Consider the following 6,035-nt stretch of genomic DNA (forward strand, 5'->3'; position numbering starts at 1 on the left):
CTCTTCTTCATGTCTCTTCTACATCAACATGTGTCCCCTCTTCTTCATGTCTCTTCTACATCAACATGTGTCCCCACTTCTTCATGTCTCTTCTACATCAACATGTGTCCCCTCTGTGGAAAGAGACTCTGAAAGTTTCAGGAACAAAGATTCTCTCTCTTTTTGATCCATTTCTATAAAAACCTGTCTGAAAATGAGCTGATCAGATTTTGGCCACTTTATGATGTCATAACGATGTTTTGTCTTTTGTTTAACCATTAGCCAATCAGCAACCAAGGCAACCCCCCCCCCCTTACTCACCTGAATCTCCTCCTAGAGCACCATTGTGTTCTTTTTAACCAAATGTCTCTCAGAGGGGCGTGGGGAGGGGCTCCTTATTTTCATCTAAGTAACAGACAGAGAATCAGCACTTTGGAAACAGAGGGGATTATGGGTAATGCTGCAATGATCTGTTTGGTGTTTGGAGCCCAACACTTCAGAGACATGTTTTGTATATATCTGAGACCTATAATATATTGATGAAAAACAGTATAATAGGGGACCTTTAAAGTTAAACGTTAGAAAAATTGTATACACAGTATTTTGGCCAAAGTTTGGTTATTTAATATCTTGCTTTTTAATGTTGTTTAAAATGGGTGGGACTCTTTTATTTCTGTGTGCCAATCAAAGTTCAGAATGTGCATGAAAACCTAATGACTTCTCTCTCTGCAGACACCTTTGCCAGTAAGGTATCAGCGGTGCAGGACACGTACGCCGACGCCTCCATCGGGAACGTGACCGGCAGCAACGCCGTCAACGTGTTCCTGGGCATCGGCCTGGCCTGGTCGGTGGCGGCCATCTACTGGCACATGAAGGGGAAGCCGTTCGTGGTGGAGGCCGGATCGCTCGCCTTCTCCGTCACGCTCTTCACAATCTTCGCTTTCCTTGCCATCTCGGTGCTGCTTTACCGGCGCCGCGCCCACATCGGAGGGGAACTGGGCGGTCCGCGGGGTCACAGACTGGCCACGTCCGCCTTCTTATTCGGCCTCTGGTTCCTCTACATCCTGTTCTCCAGCCTGGAGGCCTACTGTCATATAGAGGGCTTTTAAACAGGGGAATACAAACATGCAGGGGTTTAAAGTACAACTTCAGAGGGTGGCTTCTCACTGTGGGATTTTTTGGTCTTGTATGGTTTGTATGAACAGGAGAGGTTTGGTTTTCCCAGACGCCTCTATCTCTCTCCCTCAACCCCTTCTGTAAGGATGCTCGGAGGCGAGTTTCCTGCAGGAGAAGATCGCCGTCCTGAGCCGGCGCCAGTTCGCTTACATTTGGGATTGGGTCACCATCGAGTCCAGAAGATGCCACGCAGACCTGGAAGAGACTGAAGTCTTATATCCGGAGAGGGTTGAGTTAATCAGAGGTCTATATTTTTCTCAACGTCTGACGAGAACGACTTTTTCTAAAAAGTATTTTGGCGATAAAAATGCAACAGATATAATAAAATGAAAAAAAAACACACACAAACACAAATAAAGGATTAAAAGAACTATTTTCTGATCAATGTTAAGGAATAGCAAAATATCGTAAATGGGGAATATGTTGTTGAGTGACTGTGGGATGGATTTATAGTATTTATTTTTTATTTGCATAGTTTCCTAAGGAGCACTGCAGAGTTCTCAGAAATCACACGAAGAAGAAGAAGAAGAGCGATCGTGATGGTGGACACAGTGAACAGGGTCAAACTGCCCTGAACATTACTTCCGTACTCTATACGTATCTATATATAATATATTTCCATATTTTCTGTATATTTTGAATATTTGTTTAAATGTGGTCACTTTCTGCTCTAAGGATGTCTGTGGCTAAACGGGAGGGGTGGGGGGGTCAAACTATATACTGGAACGATGTCTTCTTCACATTTCTAAGAGTTATGTATCTTGCCTAGGTAAAAATATGACATTGTATTTTATTTATTTACTGATATCTTGGTCTCACTCGAGTTTTCAACTTTTCAATCAGAAATCCTAGAAAAAAAACGAAAAAAAACATGTTGCTGCAGAAATAAATTAAGAGGTATTTTTCTACTGTTCCTTCCATGCACTTTGCTGTATAGATCTATTTATTGAGACTTCTACTTGTACGTGTGCAAAAGGCCAATATTTAAGGTGTCACTATGGACCGAACAGAGTGCCTGTGGAGCTGCAGCCGCCCACACTGAGCTGAACAACTGAAGAGCTTCTTCCAGAACCGCTTTTAAAGCTGCCTTTATAAAATGTGAAACTTTAATACAGAGCGTGTCATCACATAACCTTAATTGCTGCTATCTGCTCTTACGTTAGCTTCTCCAACTGAATCCCTGGCATTGCAGCATTAAACATAATCTTGGGCTCTAATTTATTAAATAAGTAAATGAGAACACAATTCTTTCCGAATTAAACCACAAGGCATTTGCATACAAAAAAAGTATGCAGAAATGTCTTGTTAAGCTATTAGAAAAAAATATATATATATCGCCTAGAATATGATATAAAACAGAGAAAAGCACCAAATCATATATTTAAGTTGCTGAAAACAGCATTTTCTGACATTTCCGCATGACAATTTAATTTAACAATGAATTATAATTATGTTACCATCAATGTAATAATCCTTGCAGATCTATTACAATGGATTCAGCATAAACTACTAAGGATTGTAACTGTGAGCGACACCTTTAATGTTAAACATCATCTAATCATTGATAAATATCAATCAGCGCATCTACAATGAAGTAAAATCTGTTTTCATTATATAAGAGAAAATCTAAAGTGATTCCATAATCAAATATGTAGGTGTTAGGTTGGCAGTGATTCAAAAAAAGACTCAAATTACATGTTTTTCCCTTAACATCTCCCGCTTCTGCTAATTTTGTAAAGAGTAGGATTGAAACTCTTCAGTAAAGAGAAGCCAGTGTGGGTGTCAGAGCAGCAGATAGCTCCAGGATGAATTTCAAAGTAGCTTGACATCGATACTGAATGCTGTTTAACACACGACTGGTGCTTTGTTTATAAAAAACAATAGAAAAAAATTATTACTCGTTTAAAACTCCCAAGAAGTAGCAGAAAAAATATATTTATTACTTAATTTGCATATGTTAGTATATAATCAGTCGAATAAAAAAATCATCCAAGAGATTACCAAAGAGGTGGGATGGAACATCTGTTAAAAAAAATGAAATAAAATAAAAGTAAAGAAAAAAAATGGTTGCAGTGACACTGTATTTCCACAAGGGGGATGTCAATCTCCAGTCCCTGTGGTTCATCCCTTCTTCTCACTCCACCTCTTCCTCAGTGTTCTTCCTCTGTGGTGAGCAGTGTTGTAAATACGTCTTGTGGCTGATTCGGATGCTCTTTCCCGGCCCTGGACCACACCTGCTCCCCCCACATTTACACACACACACACGCACACATTCAGTCGATATGGGGTCCACTGACGCTGTGAGGACGGGTCCCATTAAAACACAAAAACACCCACGTTTTGTACATAATTTTCTGTGTATGTTTACATTGACACAGTATAGGTGTCATGCAAGGAGGGGGGCATGCAAACACACGCACACACATCTCATTTACAGTACAGGTTATCTGCAGTCATCTGAGCCAGTGGAAGTGTGTGTTGTTTTATTTTCCGGGGGCTCACTTTGTCACCTTTTTGAATCCTGAAAAAAACATTTTTAGTCTTGAGTTTAGCAGGTGTTCATGATGTCAAGGAATTTTTTTATCCTCGCCTTTAGAGGGTTATTTATATTGTTTATTTGGTTGTATTATTTTTAATCTGCCATGTGTGTGTGTATGTGTGTGTGCACAAGCGGGGTTTTTCACCACTCTAAATCGTCATTTTGTCTTAAAAAATATGAAATGTCTTAATTCTGTAAAAGAGGCAACTATATTTATCATACACATCACCTCTCAAGGCAGCAGTCTTATTTTATTTTATTTGGAATAAAAGTGAAATGTGAATTTGTGAGACACTGAGGAAAAGCTTCATTAATTATATTGTTCTTTTCACTTGTATTTGTGTAACAGAGAAAGGGGGCACATTTTAATTATAATGGAGGGGGTATGTTTTTTCCTGGCCTGCAATGAGATGTCAAAAATAAAAAAGTAAATTTCAAAAGCTGATGGTGTTTTGAGATCAACACCTTTTGTTTTTTTCTGTGGAAATAAAGCAGCTTTCTGGTTTATAAGCAAACACTGGTTGACTTGAATCACAACTGATTATTAAATAAATCAATATCACTGGATTTAGAAATAAAGGAAAGACTTGTATTTTTGAGATTAAAGGTTTTGAAAGGTTATAACAAACATCCAAAATCCTCAAAATTGAGTTTTTAGGGTTTTCACAAAACACAACAACAAGTTGGAAAAATTTACCTTAAAGGTGGGGGAGGTAATTTTGGAGAAACCAGCTCGAGAGCGCTAGAATTTGAAAATACACAACCGGAGAAAATCTGCCACTTCCTACAGAGCCCCTCCTCCAACACACACGAACGCGCACATGACCAATGAGGGCATGAGATAAGTTTGTGCACAGATGGAAGGCTGACAGGCAGGTAGGCCATCCAGTTATTTTAGCCGGGCCGGCTCAGATGATTGGTCGTGCTTTGTACAGCGCTACGGCTTCCACAGATGACATTTTTGTATGGATTTTTTGTCAAAGCACTTCAGATATTCATTGCTATCGGGATGTTAAGAGCATTCCATGGAATATAACAAAAAGTGTATCTCGAGCCGGTTTCTCAAACTTACCTACCCCACCTTTAATTCAAATATTTTTTGCCAACAGATTTGACTTAATTCTATAAGGCTAGTTGAAAAAAATATCTCAACGTAATATAACTGCTTTAAACTAACCTAATACAATTAAGTTGAACCTGCTGACAAAACATTAAAGTCAATGTTTAATTATTTTTTGAAAATATAAATGTGTTGCATCAGTTCAAGCCACTATTTACATATTATACAGAAATAAGCATATTCCCTTCTAATTTCCTTTGTGAGGGGATTGTTTTGCCGTTAAAAAAACACATTTTCTCTTCTTGTAGATACTTTTACTCCACACTTGGAACATTTCTCCCATATCTTCATATCAATTAACTCCATGTCTGTTTGTTTGCACTTAACTGCATATCTGCAACAATAGAATTGCCTGCAAACTGCAAAAATATTCAAAATGTTTAGATTCGACTTGTTTTTATTTTTCAAACCTATAATTTATTTAGGCTTTTTCAGGTATCTTAATATTGTGTAGCTTTGACTAACTATAATATAGTCATTTATGATTTAAATTTCAGAACGTCTTGTTGGTTTACCATTTCATAATCTTAACTAAAATAAAAAAACAAGTACCCACTCTTTTGAGTTAATAAGTTATAATTAAATGTATTTAAAAAAATGATCTGATATTTTTGAGTTAGCTGGAATGTATCAGGAACTGGATTCAGGTTGGATTTGTCACTTTTCGGTTCATTGATTATTTTTGCAAAACACGTTTTATACGTGAAACTCCACTGTTTGTGCAGTCTGGGTCAAAAATATTTATGATATATTTTGGTGTTTTTCATGAACTGGTTGCAATTTAAAGGTAGAAATACAATTGAGAATCTCTGAAACTCACAGAATATTTCAAACAGATAGCACTACACACAAACACACACATGAACACACCTTCTCATCTCTGAAATTGTTTGACTGTTTGTTAAATTGACTGTTTTTTACTCCTTGCTATGGGTTTCTGTTTTTATTTCAGGGAATTGTGCATGGATTTTACGATTTGTTTTGCAATTTATTTTGGTTATTATTTCTAAGGGGGGGTCAATACCTAAATAAAGGAGAGCATTTGAAGAAAAAACGCTTCCTTTCTGTGTGTGTGTGTGTGTGTGTGTGTGTGTGTGTGTGTGTGTGTGTGTGTGTGTGTGTGTGTGTGTGTGTGTGTGTGTGTGTGTGTGTGTGTGTGTGTGTGTGTGTGTGTGTGTGTGTGTGTGTAAGTGTGTAAGTGTGTAAGTAAGTAAGTGTGTG

The 6,035-nt window shown here is 37.9% G+C and overlaps 1 pseudogene; it reads left to right on the forward strand.

The window, feature by feature from the left end:
- Positions 1–692: 692 nt before the first annotated feature.
- LOC104942701 (sodium/calcium exchanger 2 pseudogene) lies at positions 693–1,824 on the forward strand (annotated as a pseudogene).
- Positions 1,825–6,035: the final 4,211 nt, after the last annotated feature.

The sequence above is a fragment of the Notothenia coriiceps genome, unplaced genomic scaffold (genome assembly GCF_000735185.1).
Source record: "Notothenia coriiceps isolate Sejong01 unplaced genomic scaffold, NC01 NC01_scaffold00004939, whole genome shotgun sequence".
NCBI lineage: Eukaryota > Metazoa > Chordata > Actinopteri > Perciformes > Nototheniidae > Notothenia > Notothenia coriiceps.